Source organism: Corvus brachyrhynchos, unplaced genomic scaffold (genome assembly GCF_000691975.1).
Source record: "Corvus brachyrhynchos isolate BGI_N302 unplaced genomic scaffold, ASM69197v1 scaffold12, whole genome shotgun sequence".
Lineage (NCBI taxonomy): Eukaryota > Metazoa > Chordata > Aves > Passeriformes > Corvidae > Corvus > Corvus brachyrhynchos.
In genome coordinates this window covers 5788413-5805754 of record NW_008237885.1, presented here as the reverse complement: position 1 = coordinate 5805754, position 17342 = coordinate 5788413, and positions in this window count along the sequence as shown.

Below are 17342 nucleotides of genomic sequence, written 5' to 3'. Positions count from 1 at the left end.
CACTTCCTGGGATAGGGCATCCACAACTTCTCTGTGCAACCTGTTCCAGCACCTCACCACCCTCTCAATAAAGAATTTATTTCTGCTAATATCTGATCTAAACCTTCTCTCTTTCCATTTAAGGTCATTCCTCCTTGTCCTATCACATGGCCCTCTCCAGTTTTCTCTGAATATATCAAGCCTGTTTAAATCCATAGGCATTTCAAAAATAGATAAATAAACATTTTCCAAAATATCTCCAGAAAATTTTGGCAAGTTTTAAGTAGGTAGGTCATTATTCACACATTTACATGCCGGAATAATAGACACTTTTGAATTAGATTAGATTCCACTTCTGATTTTCTGTCTTTTAAAAGATAGTGAACATATGGCCCAGTTGAGACATACACTCTGAAAATCACCTTTATTAACCAGTGACACCCAGGCAATTAAGAAAGAGCAAATACAGGTGATGAGAAGAAAGTAGGTGACTTGAATGAGCACTGGAAACTATATCAAGAATTATTTAATTAGCTAAGTAAACATACTTAACTTATCAGGCTTTTCTTGTGAAGTTTAAATCTCCTTCCTACAACCTTCTGCCTTCTCTGCAGTCCTTGTTCTAGTTCTTTCTTTCTTCCTTTCCTTACTATTTCTCTTTACTTCACTATTATTTTTTCTTCCCTTACCTTGCTGCTGGAAGCTCTCATATACCTCTACCTTTCAGTTTTCTTCTTGTTTATTTTTGCACTAAATATTCATTTGAGTTTTATTCTCAAATGTTCTAAATTTCTTTTTATTCTAACTTCACAGTAAGGGCTTTCATTGCTCTTTCTCCTTTGCTCTTGCAACTCTGACAAATCTACTTCATTATTTCTTTCCAATGATTTTCTTTTTCATTCTTGAAATCTTCCCAAGTTTCATTCATTCTTTACTTACACTTTGTTTTAATAATCTGAATTTAATAATCTGATTTTAACAGATTATACTGTTTGATGTGACTAAGCAAAATCTTCTCAGAAAGACAAAGTCCCTGTGAATCTAGATACACATTATAGCTTTATTATAAAAACACAGTTCTTTATTTGTTACTGCTTTTGTCAAATCTCTCTCTCTATTCGTAAATGATAGCAGAGCTATGTATACCTTTCTGGGGTTTCTTTTTGAAGATAAGAATAAAACATAGTTAGTTTTCAGCTGTCCTGATCTGGGAACTTACAATTTCCATATTTGTTTTGAATAAAGCAATATTTATTGCTTTTTCCTTTCAGCTACACGCACATATACATTTGAGTGAAAGAATATCTCCATTTAACTGAAGCCAACTGTCACTACCAGGCAAAAAATCTAAAACTGACAGAGCTGGGTGTTATTTAAATAAGAGCAGTATCTTCCCTGATGACAATGCCCTTTTTTAAATAAAACAATAGTCTCAGAGGAGTACTAAATGCTGAGGAAATGTTAAAATACAAAATAAATCTACTTTAGCAGGTAAGAATGCAAGGAAAATAACAAGAAAAATTCATAGAGTTAAATGAATAGCTAAACAACTGTGTTATCATTTGTGGGCTAAATGGTGTTCAGAACTACTCTAACATGAATTTGAGTTAATCCCAAATGAGTTCAAGAGAGTAATTGCATTAATTTTTTTTAAAAAAACAAAATAAACCCATCATAATTCTTTGGATTATTAATGTATTTCTTTTTTACCATAATATGTTGCAGTGAGTTCCTCCCCAAATTTCTCGCTCATAACTTTATAGTTTTTATTTTTCTGAAATACTAAGAAAGACTGGATTCCCTGTCCTCACTGAAATTTGAGGACTCTCAGGAGTTCAGATGTTGTCTCCACTGCAGACATGTTCTGTTTCAGCTTCCCCCCAAAAAACCCAAGTACAACTTGCATAGATATAGAGCTGCAGTTTATTAAGTTTTTTAAAAAGTCTTTAAAATAGCCAAACCCTTCTGTTTCTCATTAAAAACTAATTCTAATGCAGGTATTCTTTGCAGAAATACCTTTTTCAGCCAATGTGCTCTTACTGAAAGCATATGGCTGGGAAATATTAATTATTGAAAGTTTCACTGAAAATACATTCTCTATCGAGAGTAGACCGGGGAAACAGCCCCATTTTCCAGTCTCAAACACAAACCAGTTGTCCTGAATGTGCCTTAAGTCTTAGGAAAATTTTTCATGGTGCTTCCTGGGAATAATTTCCCACTTTTAGTGGTATCTCAAGGACTTCTCTTAGTAGAAGTGATATCTGCAAATCTAATGGTCTCAGCTAAATTTAATTGTCTACAGTACTAATGTCTAAATCTAAGCCAGTCCCTTTAAGATTCCTTTAAAATCAAAAGAGGCAAATAAACACATTTTAGAGTGATGCATATTAAGATTACCCACATAGGAGGAAGTTAGTTCTGCTCTAAAGCTAGGCATATTCAGTTGGCAAGATGAATCCTATGCAAGAATATTTGATGAATATGTCAAAGCTTTTGTTTTGTTTGTTTGTTTCTGGATTTTAGCATCTGTGTTTCTGTTATCTGAAAGTCTAGTAAATAGCATTCCTTGGCTTTTCTTTGGATCCATTTAGAAGCTATATTTTGAAGGCGAAGGAGTCAAAACTATAGAGTTGAATTCTGAGAAATATTTATACAAAAAATAATGAACCTTTAGGCAAATTTCTAAGTATAACCAAGGCCCTAGTACTGAATTCAGAGACGTAGCAGTATCAGTATAGGAATTCCAGTGTAAATCTTATTTTTCCTATATACTGAAAAATGTTGCACAAATGCTTGCTTGACATAATGTCAGATATCAGACTATTTCAATTACTCTGCGTCAGAGTCTGAACTCATAAGATTAAAAAAAAGAAATCAAAAACCTGGGACTTTGTAATAGTAAACCTGTTTATTTAAAAATAATCTTTCCCAAAACAAGTCCACTGATTAATGAAATTTGCAGAGAATATACCTACTATAAGTCTTATATATAAATATGTATCTTAGAACCTCTTTTTTGTATTCTTTTTTGTATCAAATAAAAAGTAAGTTATACTTCTAATTTTTATTCTTTTGACAATTTCTGCATTGCAGATAGTTTATTTCTTAAATCTCTGCAATATAAGTTTTTTAGCAATTAACTTTTGGGAACTCTACAGTGATCACAAATATGAACAGCATTAAGAGAAAGATACATTTCCACTTACACTTTTTGTGTTTTAGCACAACCACCATTGTGCTTGACACACTTGAGTTAGATGGAAAATCAGTTGTTTCTATAGCTACTATGATTTCTGAGTGATACTCTGTAGGAAATACTGTGTTCTTATTTTATACCGAAGGGATTATTTTAATGAAAGTGTGGTCATGTAGGACAGTGTATCAGCATGAAAAGCGTTACAATGCATTACATAGAATCACCTTTATAGACAAACAAACAAACCAACCTCAAGCCAAAGAGCAAAAAATCAACCAATACAATACATACATACAACTTAACATAACACACCTGTATTTAATTTTGTAATAAGATGAGCATCCAGGAGACCAAACATCAGTATATGGAACTGAGTGGCAAAATAGTCCAGTTCATTGAAAAGAATTACTGATTACAGTGTGTGAACAATGAAAGGGGATTTTTACTGAAGTTGTTTAGATATTCATTCATCATTTATTTGAAGAATTTCTAACAATAATAGAAAAGAGGCTTGTTTTCCTCTGAAAAAAATCATCCAAAATGGCAAAGAAGGATAAATCTTGGTACTTTAATTTTTTTTATGATGCAAGTTCTTTTCATTTTACCAGTAAAAATTGAAATATGCACTCTATCTTTCTGTCTGTCTATCTATGTATCTACATATACATACATTTATAGAAACTCCAAAAATTCCAGGGAATGGCTACTCAAATATTTTGCTTGTTAGTAAATAACAATTTTTCTCAGGTTTCTATAAACAATATTATTGAAAACATAACTCTCTTCTATAAACTCTATTATGACATTTACAGGAAAGGAAGCCTTTTCAATTTTTAAAATATTCCTGTACTGGTGTAGTTTCAGTTAACGTGTCCTGTCGTTTCTTTTTAGCCACAAGTGTAGCTTTCATAGCTCTGCAGTAGACTTAACATAAAGAATCACTGATTCTGACTTTTACCTTGGGACACAACTGCAATATAAATATTAGGGATTGTAGTAGACATGAAGGAGAATAGAAAAAAAAAAAATTTGAAGGATTCCTACTTCCTTCAAATATCTGGAGGTTATGTACTTCAAAATTCACTGCGCACAGGAGAGTAGAAAATCTGATGTGGAGAAGGGGAATGAAGTGGATTTGTATTGCTTTCTCCTTTGCAGTCTTGCAGAGAACAGGAAAATTTTGAAAGAAGATGCAGCTGCTACTACAGGTACTTCCTTTCTGCATGTGGGAAGCACAGTAAAGGCACTTTGCTTCCGAAGTCTGACATTTTCTAGTGTAACTCAGTACTCTGGCAACAAATCTCTCCATCACTGTGGTTGATAATAAAAGCATTACTTATCCTTGTACAGAAAACATAGCATCATTCTCATATATTATTTTTTCTCTCCTTTCCTCTTTCAGAATATTTTTTGTATGTAACCAAAAAGCATTGAGAGACCGAAAAGTTTTGCCTGTTGTTTTCACATTTCCCAGACTATTTTATTTTCACAATATTTTTCTGCAAAAATCCAATGATAGAAAATAAAAATCTTTGGAATTATACCACATGGTAAGTAAAGCAGTACATGGGATGAGTCCCAGGCATTTGCAGATAGTCATGCCATTTGATACTGAAAAAGAAAAACCATTAATAATCCATATCTGACATTTTGTTATTGTGGTATTTTGCTTCACTAATCAGGCTTCACTAACAATGTAACTAAAAAACCAAATCTTTCATTGTGTTCCCTTAGTGTGCCGTTAAAGAAATAAACACTAGCTACTCTCCACAACAAAGAAAAATCTGTAATACTCACACATATATTTTTTCTATTTGGTTGTTGAATAAAAGGATTAGTGTAACTTGTCTATATTAAGTTTACTGAAAAAAAATGCTAGTACTTAAATGCTTGGATTTCTGATAAAAAACTAAAAAATATTGACTGTGAGTGACTTGATTTTTCTGAGATAAGAGGTCATTACTAATTTCTTCTTGTATACCTGAATAATGTCATTTTTTATGCAAATGTGCATATGAATTAAATGACAATAATTACAGTAATGTTCCTCTAATTCTGAGAGAGCAAGAGAGAGTGATTTAGCTTTCTGAACGATTTCATTTTGATATTGTGTTAAGAGTTTGTTAAAATAAATGTGCAATGAATAATTTGTATGAGTATGTTTGCCTTGAATTATTTTAGCAGGTATTCCTTTTAAAAAACTGAAGTATAAAAGACAGACTTAAAAATCTCTGCATCTCAAGAATATGTCTGCTACACTGACGGTTTATAAATGCAAAGGACTTTGAGACCTAATAAAACTACTCCATGGTTACTGTCCATAATAATCTATACAATATGTTACCATTTTTATCTGGTGAAAAAGTTTATTCTCTTGAATAACCCAGAGGTCTTACCTCCTGTTGCTCCTGATTTCTCTGAAGACATACATGGGAAAACCTCAGCCGATTAAGAAGGAAAGCAACATAGTGGCACCATTTTCCTATGTATCTCTTTCCCCAGTTTTCATTTTGCTTCCTGATATTTACTCTTGACTGTCAGGTAGAGCTGACATGGTTTTCTTTGATTTAAATTTTATGAGTAAACCAGTTTTTCTTTGTACGTATTTCTTATTTGATATCATTGGCAATGAAAAGCAGATAAACAACCTCCAGGGCATCAAAATATTTGTACAGTTGTCCAAAAGGTTATGATGTTTGATTGCAAAGAAATACGTTTTAGTGGGTGTTTTGCTATTGACTTCTATTAGGTGTAGTTTTATAATACCATTTTAAAAGTTTTGCTGAGATTTAGAGTTTTCTCTTGTGGTTATTTTTCAGACAAGAGTCATTATTTCTGGGTGTTACTGTCAGAATGTCATCTTCATTAACATAAGGGAATTCTTTAGCTTCACAATTTTATTTCTATTATGTTTAGCCTCGATGTACGTCTCATGATCAAATAACTGATCTCCTAACTGTTTTGCAGGTATGAATTTTACTAATCAGATGCAGCATCCCTATGTGGTAGGGGACAGTATTCCCCATATCAATCTGTACTACTTTTAAGGATGATCCTAGAATCAGCTCAATTTTACCATCATAAAGAGTTAGTAAAGGCTGCTGGTCAGAGGGGTAAGTTTTTGCTTATTTGATAGGATGGAATATTAATCAGCAGAATGCATTAATTCAGTCTGTACCTTTTGTGTTCTGCTTAGCATCCAAAAGCATTGATACATGCAGATGAATTCTGGAAGCATGACTTTTTTTCTTTATTACATTTCTCAGGAAATAGCCGAGCCTCTTTTTGTGTCTCCTGCCTATTGACAAGATTCCTTTAGCAAAAAGAAACATGAAAAAGGTCAGATGAATTTAAGATGCTTCCATTAATATTTTTTTTCCTTTATTTTACAGTCTGTAACAAAGAACTTTAACAAAGAGTTTGAATCCTTTCTTGTTTGTAATTTGGACTGTTGCTGTTCACACACTTAGATACACAGAAGCTTTCCCTTTTCGGATTCAGAAAGGAGTTGCCATTATCTTGTCCATGTGCTGAGAAAAAAGATTTTTGAGAAAACTGCTTCAAAAGTACATGCTTTTTTAAGAAAAATAATGCTGTCTAATTATGACCTGCTGTTTCCATCGCAACCTGGTACTATCTGCGTGCACACACACACACATTGTATCTCTCTCTCAATCCATATTTAATGACACATAAAATTGGGAGTCTTTACCCCTGCTTCCACATGGAAATTTGTCCTCTTGACACAAGAAAATTACTTCTGGATTATTTTATGATACATATAGGCTAGCAAGAGTCTGTTCTCCATTAGAGGGAAGCCTATGCACCTTGTCTTGTCAAGTAAAAAACTTTCTGTTTGACAGGATTTAAGGACGGTGAAGGTAATTTAGATGTCAATGAAGTAAAAATACTAAAACTTCACTCAATTTAGTTTTGTTTGCAATTTCAAAAAAGTGAAGAAGCATGTTATTACAACAGGGAATCAAGCATAAAAAAAATGTTATGCAATAAAAGACAAAAATATTCATTATTTGTTAATAGTGTCAGTCTTATTGTGTAACTGACTTACATTAGAATGATCATTCTTCTGTCGTTGGAAGTCAAACAGATGGAATTAAGGACACACACAACTTAAAGAAAACCAACCCAACGCACACAAACAACACAACTTTCAAACTAATTCTAGATCATCCCATAAAAAGATTTCACAACAAACTTATGGACAAGAAACTTATGCAAAGAAACATGATAAAGAAATGAATGAATGCCAGTATCTACAGCTTCACCTAGTGAAGCACTAACAGAGGTGTATGTACTCCCTGCCTTTGTTCTGTTACCCAGCCAAGGACATTCTGAAATTCATCCTTCAGTCTGGCTGCATTGCACCTCCATTTCCTGCACTTATACCAATCCTCGGAGAAGACAGTGTACCTGCTGTAAACTCAGCCTGGTACATGCATATTTTTTCAATTAAATTCAGTTAAGAAAGATGTCATGCCACTGTTGTTGAAATAAAATGTACAATGTGCCTCATAAGAGTAAATAGAAGTTGTTATTTTTTTTGACATGCAGTGAAAAAAATATAAATTTGATAAGAGAGACTAATCTTTACCAAAGACATCACTATGTGTATACATGTATATATGGGTATGTATATATATTGCTGTGAGAAAAGAGGAGAACAAGTTTTGCATTTAGTATTTTTAATGTATCTGAAAATCAAACAAATTTGATAAACAACTTATTTAATCTTTGCAGTGGTTTTTGAATGCAGAAGTTTAGTACAAGGACTGAATTGCTTTGTTCAGTTCAGAATCCAGTTCAGAAACCTGTGAACTATGATTGTCTAAATTGAGGAAGGAATTTGAAAAGATCAGAATAATACTAAGCTCATGAAAAATATATAAACTTGATATATCTTTTTAATGTTTGCTTTTTTGTTTTTCATTTGGAGAGGTCAACTGTTACTTTGTTATTTTAATTGTTTCTGCAATATCACCTTACACTGAAGAGAAAATTTTAAGTTTGTTTTCCTTTGAAAAGTACTCAAAGTTTAAAAACTAGCTATCAAGTAACAGAACTTAGAATTCAGAAAGAAGATATGTCACACTATTTATTTTTATATCTCAACCCAATATAGTGATATCTCTTCTGTTATCTTTTTTCTTATATTGACATGCCTGAACAGATGGAACAGTTAAATTTCTAAATGGGTAACTCCTCTAAATTTGGAAGCAATGAAAAGCATTATTTTTTGCAAGGATATTAGGGTTTTTTACATAGACTCTAATGAAATGAACTGTTAAGGCATTCTGGACTTGGTTGGCTGCCAAGGTCAAAGCATCAGTATCATCAAGATGGTTTAGCTCAGCAGCCATAGAACGTATTAGGGAGGCTGTGTCAGTCTGGCGTTAAAAAGAAATGCCTCAACTGGTAAAATATTTTCAAAGTAGCACTTACTTAAATAGTACTTTTTAAAGACAAAAATAAGTAAAAAATAATAGGTCTGAGAATCATCCCTTCAAGTCTATTTCCAAAAATCTAGGAAAATGAAAGTACAGTCAACATTAATGACAGGACTGACCAACTTTTCAAGAAAAGATGACCCCATGTGAAATCCTACATATAAGGGTCACCACACATGGATCAGGCAGGATCATTCTTAGAAAAACTAAAGTTGTTGGGCCAAAAATTTGACAATTAAAAAAAATTATAAGAAATTTACCTGTTGATTATAGTCCCCACACTAAAAATAGAGAATAGTATAATCCACTACTTGCTGTCCCTTCACCCTTGTTGCAGAGAAACGACAACCACCTCTTTGTCCTGCTTGAATTCCATGAGGCTATTCTCCTGCCAGATGCCCAAGAAAGCACAGAGAAGACTCTGGACATGCTTCCATGTAGATAATGCTGGCTTGTAAAAGAAATGTAACTGCATATTTGTTCTCCTGTATTCTGTAAGAATTTTGTTTGTTTTGTTAGTTAGTGATGGTATATTAGTTGTTATATGGTGCATGGAAACCTACAGGAAGGATTTTACAATAACTTTTTTTGTTCTTCTCTACTTTTATGAGCAGTAGACATGAATCAATCCATCCTTGAGTATTTCTGTCTCTGACTGAGGAGTGTTATTTACTCTCCAAGTTGAATATGTTTGTTAGCTGCTTGAGTACTCACAGACCTTCAGATATCATGGTGATGAAGACAATATAAAAGATGAATTGTTATTACAATGCATGTACATTGATTTATAATAGTAATTGGTAGTGGAAGTCAGCACACCACTGTATATTGCCTTTTATTGAACTTTTCATTTTATGTTTGCATATACATATGCACTTCTATATATGCAATATATTATTTAGCCTTTCCAAAAGGCCAGCATTTGGTCCTATGCAATTTCATGAAGAACAGGTTTCTATTACTTTTCCAGATGTTATTAGACAACAGATTTTCTTTGACTGGTATCTTAGTCATATAACTCAGGTATGCACCCTGACTTAGTGCATTCCCATCTGTGGACATCAATTCAGTTCTAAATGCTAATACCTACAGTCCATACCTACAGTGACTCTAATATTGTAGACATTTTCAGAACAGCATAATAGCTAGAGATCATCTAAGAAATTTTCCTATGCTGAAACCATGTAAAGCTAAGCTGATAGCTGCCACTCTTGCTCACCAGAGGAGCGGCATGATATGTAAAGCACATGGTCCTGGGGCTTATGGATCAGTGTTTCTTCTTTTATACCCACATAATTTATTCCTCTTCACCTTCCACCCTACTACAGCTAAAGTGGTAAATTCAGCTCCCTAAAAGTATACCTGTCCAGATTCTCTCCTGTTCCTGCTCTGAAGGCTAACCATAACAGAATTGAATCAGAATAAACACAGCAGAGAAATTAAAATGCACTGAGCATTTTAAAATCACTTTCAAAAGGAAAAGTTTAGAGTTCACTGATTTCTTCCATAGCATATTGGTTTGAAAATGTATACTTTTGTAAAATTTATTAAGTGCCATAAAAAAAGAAAAAAACAAACCTCTTGATATTAAACAGCTTAATTGATTTACTGGTCATGTAGTTAACTTCTCAAGTACAACCCATTCGTCTTGCTCCTTCAGCAGAGTACAAGGTGATATACTTGCAGAAATCACTGAAAAGCCATATTAGTTCAAAACATTTTGTAGGATATCTCAAACTAGAGGCATTTTTTAAATAAAAAGAGACAGAAAAGTACAAAATTCAAAGCTACAAAATATCTCTCTGAAGTTACACATTTTCTAAGAAAAACTAGTGGGCTTTTGTTTGGATTTTGTATGTGTGTGTATGTTTGTGTGACAATTGCACATTTCCCTGATCAGAGGAATAATTTCCTTTGATTATATTCACAGTGAATAGAGTGACATTTTTGCTAAGTCCCACAGAACAAAATGCTTATTTGAGGTCTAAGTCCTGCTCGGTGTTAATAAGACCTTGACCTTTAGTGAACACTTATATATGCAACAATGGTTTTGGAGAAAAAAATCTGTCTACAAAAGAACAAAATAAAATGCTCTAGTTATGGTATTTTCATTTTGTTTTCTCTTAATTACTATGGAAAAATATCTGCTTTATCACAATGCCAAGAAGTATATATTATTTTATGTGATTCACTATTTTTCTTATTTTTGTTAAAAGATACGTGTTAGATGTTGATATTATTGAATTAGGTATCTTCAGCATCGATATTTCTAATGCTTAAATATTCAAATTGCAGCACAGTAAGAGAAAACTGAGAACCTTCAAAAAGAAGAGTAGCCAAAACTCATATTTCAGTCAGTTTTTTGTAGCTTTTTTTACTTTAAGGGAGAAAATGCAGCATTTGGTAGGTTGAAAATTAAAATTATTAGTTACTTCTTGAATCTAATTTTGTAAAAACTGAGAAGGCATCAAAAGCAACTGTTAAGACGCTCAAATTATTTGTCTTTTTTTGTCATTGTCTCTCTACAGTTTTAGGTAATCTTTTTGCATTGTTGTGGATTGAAAACAAAGGAATTGTGTGAAAAGATATCAGCTGTAAACTCATATCTCATTGAAAGACTATTTTATATTTCAGAGTTAATGACAGTACACAGAGCACTGTGCATGAAAGAAAATTTTAGAAATATATGTACACTCATGCTTTGAAAAAATGCTCCATTTTGATTCTGAAAGAGTTACAAGCGGATTAACTAAGTGTAGAAGTATACAGCAAGCTAAAAAGACTAATGTCATCTGAAAAGGATTAATAGACATGTCTTAAATTGCAGCATATTCCCTCATACTCTGTTGCAGAAAGTCAGACTTTAAAATATTTTCCTCTGGCTCAGGAATATTGTTTTCTAGTTTGGTTCGGCTTGATTATTTCTCTGAACTATTTCACTGCAGTTTCCAAAATGCAAGACTTTCGTAGTTGTGTTCTCCAGAAGGAAAGCTGGAATGTGTAAGTATCCTGATAAAGTTTAATTATTTACAGAGTTGAAGTAATAGTTATATGTATCATTTACATTATATTATTTACACTTCCAAATAGGTAGTAATATTTAATTTGCAAACATGACACACAAACCCTCCTTATATATATATATATTATATATATATAATATATAAATTATATTATATAATTTAAAATATAAATTATACCTGGAATTAAAGCAGAACATACTGTGAAGAACATATTGCCGTCTAAAGGCTCCAGATATTAGTATTCATTGAACAGATATACACAAAGTCCTTGACTGTGAAATATTTAGAAAGCTTTATTAACACCCACAGTTGAATACAGTAACTAACATCATGTCAACACTATGAATTGGGATGTTAATAGCTCTTTTGTTTACCCTCCAACCATCTGGAATATTTAGCAAATTCAGGCACTCAAAACGAGGAAGCAGCATGCTCAGTTGCTACTGTCCCTTTCAGCTGGACAGCTCCTTCAACACAGCAATTAGCCTGAATGTTCTCCATATGGAGTGGCACGGTCCACCTAGAACATATAAATTATTTAGAAAATTCATCCTTTCTCATTAGTTCTACATTAAAAAGTAGTTCATTTAGACAATTAAATTGCACATAACATTAACGTTTTAAAGTATGTTGGAGATGACTGCATGGAATTAATCAGTCTATTTTACCTGGCACACAGAAATGTACTACTAGCACATGCCATTCTGTAGATATTGTAGAGAATTGTAAGTTGGAAATGAGGCAGTAAAAGCATTCAGGAAGATTAAAAAGAAATTTGAGAACCATATTTAAGAATATCCTGTAGGTAGTATGCTAATTGTATTTGGTTTGATTAGTGGAAACATATATTACCTTCTTTGAGCCAGCTGCAAATTTTAAAGTAGTTGCATTTTTTTAATCCTAGATCGCAATAAAAATGGAAATAAAACTCTCATACAACTGCTAAAACAAATTTATAAGAAATATGTTATGAAGAAAGCTAAAAGTACAGATTGTATATGATCAGTGGTGACTTATGGCAAGCATTTTTTTAATTTCCTTAGTAAAAGGTTGAGAAAAAATTTGGAAAGTGCAGCTATTGGTCAACTATCAGTATAGGGCAAACATTTGTATTCAACTTCTAACTATTTTTGTGTATCTAACATCCCCTTGCTCAAACAGGTTAATGAAAATCATCATATTATGGCAGAAATTGAATGAATTAACTGATGATATCAATTGGACATTATATCATTAGTAAAACAGAAGGTCAAATAGCAAACTTTAATTAAATTGATTTATATGAACATTTTTCCTCTTCAACTTGACCAAAACAAGACAAAAATTGCAAGTAGATTCCATCTGCATATGTAATGGGCAATTAGAGGTCATCATTACGCTCTCTAATTTCTTTTCACTTATAATATTCTAAAAATTTAATGTCAAATTATTCTGCTTAAGTCTAAAATTGTTCTGAAATTTTTCTCCAAGGTGCATAGGACATTACAATGTGTTAAAAAAAATTAACAAAATGTTTGTCTCAAATAATTGATACTACTTCAAGTAAACTAAAGAAAAATCAAGAGTGAATGAATTTCAAAAAATTTCTGATGCTTAGGTGACAGAACCATGCCACGGAAAAGATAACCTGAGGTCTTGCTTCAAACAGAAGGCTGGGACAGAAAGACCCCCAAGGTCCCTTCAAAACTAAAGTTTTCTATAATTTTCTGAAAGCAGCCTGTTTTAAAATTATCTATATGTTTCCTGGTATATTTATGCATAGGAACCAAAGCTCTACCAATTCTCCATCTGTTATTTTCTTCCTTTATATCTTGGCTAATAATACTACTTTGTATTTTATTTCTGGCAACTAAGAATGGCTCCCACTTCCACTCTTAATTTTAATTCATAGAGGAATGGTGTGTGACTCTCCAAAAGATTTTATGAGGAAGTCACTCCTTCCATCTAGTTCAAAAGTAGAAGAAGGGCAGAACTACGTTGCAATCCATTCTATAATTTCCATATGCAAGTAGCCTGTAATTGTTTAGACATCCTTGTAATGTTATACTTTCTATTTTTTATTTATATTTTGTGGGTTTCTTTCTGGATTTGAAAGTACACAGTAAACTTAAAACGCTATTTTAAGTTCAGAGCAAACTAATTTCATACAGAAGATATAAAACAATCTTCATATTTTGTTTCTGTGTATAGCTATTTAGTGTATTCAGTTGTGATGTATTTTATCAGTTTCAGAATTAATAAAAAATCTTTCAAGACTTTTCAAAACTTTGCATAACTGTAATCAACAGAATTATGAAGACAGCAAGAGATAATTTGACAAAAAAATTTATAAAATGTAACTAACCTCATGCTGGAGTAAATCTTCAATTGTTTTTGTAATATAACATTGCACAGATTCTTATTTATAGCTATAATGTACAAGCTTTTAGAAAGGAAATTAAATCCTTCCTTAGTTTTAGTTTTAGTCAATCTTTGTCAAATAAAGCAATGAGTTAACTGAATTTTTGCCCCAAAACTCATCTCTTAATGAATAGCATTTTCTGATTTTTCATAAATGCCTCTGGATATTTCATTCTAAAAGTTCTATTGTTTTACATTAAGCTTCAAGACAACCCATGTCCTCATATATTCACCATACATAGTACAAAAAAAATTAGTATAGATGTGGAGAATATCGCTGATGACAGAATACTTTCTTGCATCTCAGATGAGAGATATACAGGAAGAAGGAAGTTAAGGGAGAGACGGATCGAATATGGGTAGGGCCATTTTTAATTTTCTTTTGAGTGGTATGAAAGTCACAGGTTGCTTCTTTTTGCATTTTCCAATTCATAAAAGCTAAGTTCCTTACATTTGCATTGACATTTGAAAACTTTCATATATGAAGGTAGCTGTTTTTTTCAATTCTGCTGTTTTCCTTCTGCTTGTATGAATGACGGGGATGAATCTGGTCTTTTAGAAAACAATGTATACCTTGCAGGAGTACATAATATATAACAGAGATTTGCACATATTCTCTTTGGATTTTTGTCATCTTTAAATGGATGCTTTAGGGGATTTTTTATATGTCATATTTTTAGGTCTTTCAGCAACTGTATCTGAAGTAAACAATTGGTATCTGACTTCTAATTCTGTATTATGCCAAATAAAACCAGAACAACTATTCTGTCAGAGTGACTCCTAGAGGACTACGGGAAATTTTAATAATACAATTCCCTCTATACTCATCAAAGTAGCATATGTTTTGTTTCCAGCAGTTGGAAATATAGCTGAGAATATTTTTATTCAAATAATCATCTGTCACAATGTTCTGTTCAAAATCTACTATCTTGATGAATAAGATAAAACATAGATTCAATGTCCAGATCATGAAGATGCACTAAAAATATATTTTAGCACTCTCCTTTTGCTGCCAAATCGGCATGAAAACTCATTGTTTTTGCTGTGTTGCTTGTATTTTGTCAGCAGACTGTTTAATAAACATCAACACTCACAAACATTCTTGATTTCCAGACTTAGAGAGGGATTCATCTGATGCTGTAGATATTTACATATGGGAAAATTCCCAGGATCACATCTATAATTCCTGAGCAGGGGAAAAAAGTAATTTTCACTTTAAAAAGTATATGTATACTGTTCTAGGGAGTCCACCCTAAAAATGACCATATTTTTCCACTGACAAGAAAGGTTAGATGAAAAAGATAGCAGTTCATACACATATTGGAAATTTCAAGTTAAATGAGATTAAACTATTAGGTTTCTTTCCTAAACTAGAGAAACCATTTTTTTTTTAACCCTTCAAATCTTTACATAGTTTGTATATCCTTATGCAAACATGAAACTAATTAGAGTAGGGAAGTCTTACATTAACTAAGAACTATATGGAGGTGGATTCTTTGAGTGTATTATTGGGATACTGATGTGTGCCTTTGGGAAGATATAACATTTTTCTCAGCATAATGTAGGGTTTGACAAACTACTTTAGTCTTCAATCAGAATTAATAATAGGAAAAGACAGCTGAACATATGAGATACACTGCTAACATGCTCTCAAACTTGCTGAATTTGAAACTATTCAAGACCCAAAAGAAAAGTTGTCACAGGGAAGGGACAATGTGAGACAGGTGTGTGTCCATGTATGGAGCATATTATGTAGACAAGCTAGACTTTATTTATATAACCATTTCTTTATTTAGTTGCAGTAGTTTATCTCCCTTTTCATTGTTTAAAGTTCTCCACTCTGTATTTTGATGTAGGCAAGTTGGTAGTTTATTGCACTTGTATACTTTCGATGCATTTAGATGATTTGGTCTTATGCTTTTTCTTCAAATATTGTTTATGTAAGACAGAGCTTTCTAAACATTTTTTACCTTGCATTTAATTTCCTTGTGATTTCTGTTGCTATTTCTTGAGTTTAGTTATGACTGTGTCTTTAAGATCAATGCCTTATGTTTACAAATATTCCTTCTCCTCATTTTAAGGTTCATAAATTCCACAATGTCTCTTATTGAAGTTGTCTTCTGTCTTCAAATTTTCCACTAACTCATACCTGCTCTGAAAAAAAAAAAAAAAAAAAAAAAAAAAAGAGAGAGAGAAGATGATCATTTATTTCTCTTGTTTTTCTTTTCCAAATATTTTTCTAATTTTTGTAACCCATAACAGGTGATCCTTGCTATATCCTTAATATATCTTTGAAATATCTATGTCAAATTACTTATATTTTCCTGCTGTTGAAAATGATAGAATTTGATTGTTCCTAGACTTCACTGTTTTAGTCATCTTTTACATAAACCATTGTAACAACTAAATTGTTATTACCACAAGTACCATCCAACACCATCAGCTATATAAAACTTTCTGTAAATATGTCCTTCTTTCTATGTATGATTGGGCAAAGCCTTACATCTCTCACGTTTTTGGTCCATCTGGTATGTTTATGTAGCTTCAGTGAACTTAATGAGAAACCTGAAAAACTCTCAGGATTACTATCTCGAAATAAATGAATCTTCTCTGTAAGAGGTGTAAAACCTCTGTGAAACCTACACTATTTGGACAAGTTTGTATACTTTTCAGGACTGGGACTGTGAAACTCAAGGTCTTATAGAAATGAAGCTTCTACAAAGACGTAAATACCAGCCACATGTAACAATTATGTAAGCACTATATTTTTTCAATACACATCTACACATGAATCATTTATGAAGTATAAAGACCAATATTGACTCTTGAAGGGATTTGACAACCATAATTGATGTGATGCAAAAGTCACTTTTTAAAAATTTGTTCCATATTCAAGAACGTACTAAATGTTCAAATTGTCTGTACAGACTGAAAGTTCCTTGAAATTGACACTTTAAATTTTGCATACTTTATAAGCATAAACTAGAGATAATGCTTCTATCTTATGTAAAGCAAATAAAAACTGCGCTACTTGCAGTCAGTTCCTTATTGTTCAAGCTTGTGAACCAAAAAAGAAAGAAAATTCTTGCAAATTGTAAACGGAGGTATTTATTGGGTGGAATAATTTCTTATGTCTCATAATTGACGGTATTCTTACTGAGATATTGATACTATTTTTACTGGAGCAGCATGTTAGGGGAGGGGAGGGGAGGGGAGGAGGGGAGGGCAGGGAAGGGGAGGGAAGGAGAGGAGGGGAGTGGAGGGGAGGGGGGGGGAGGG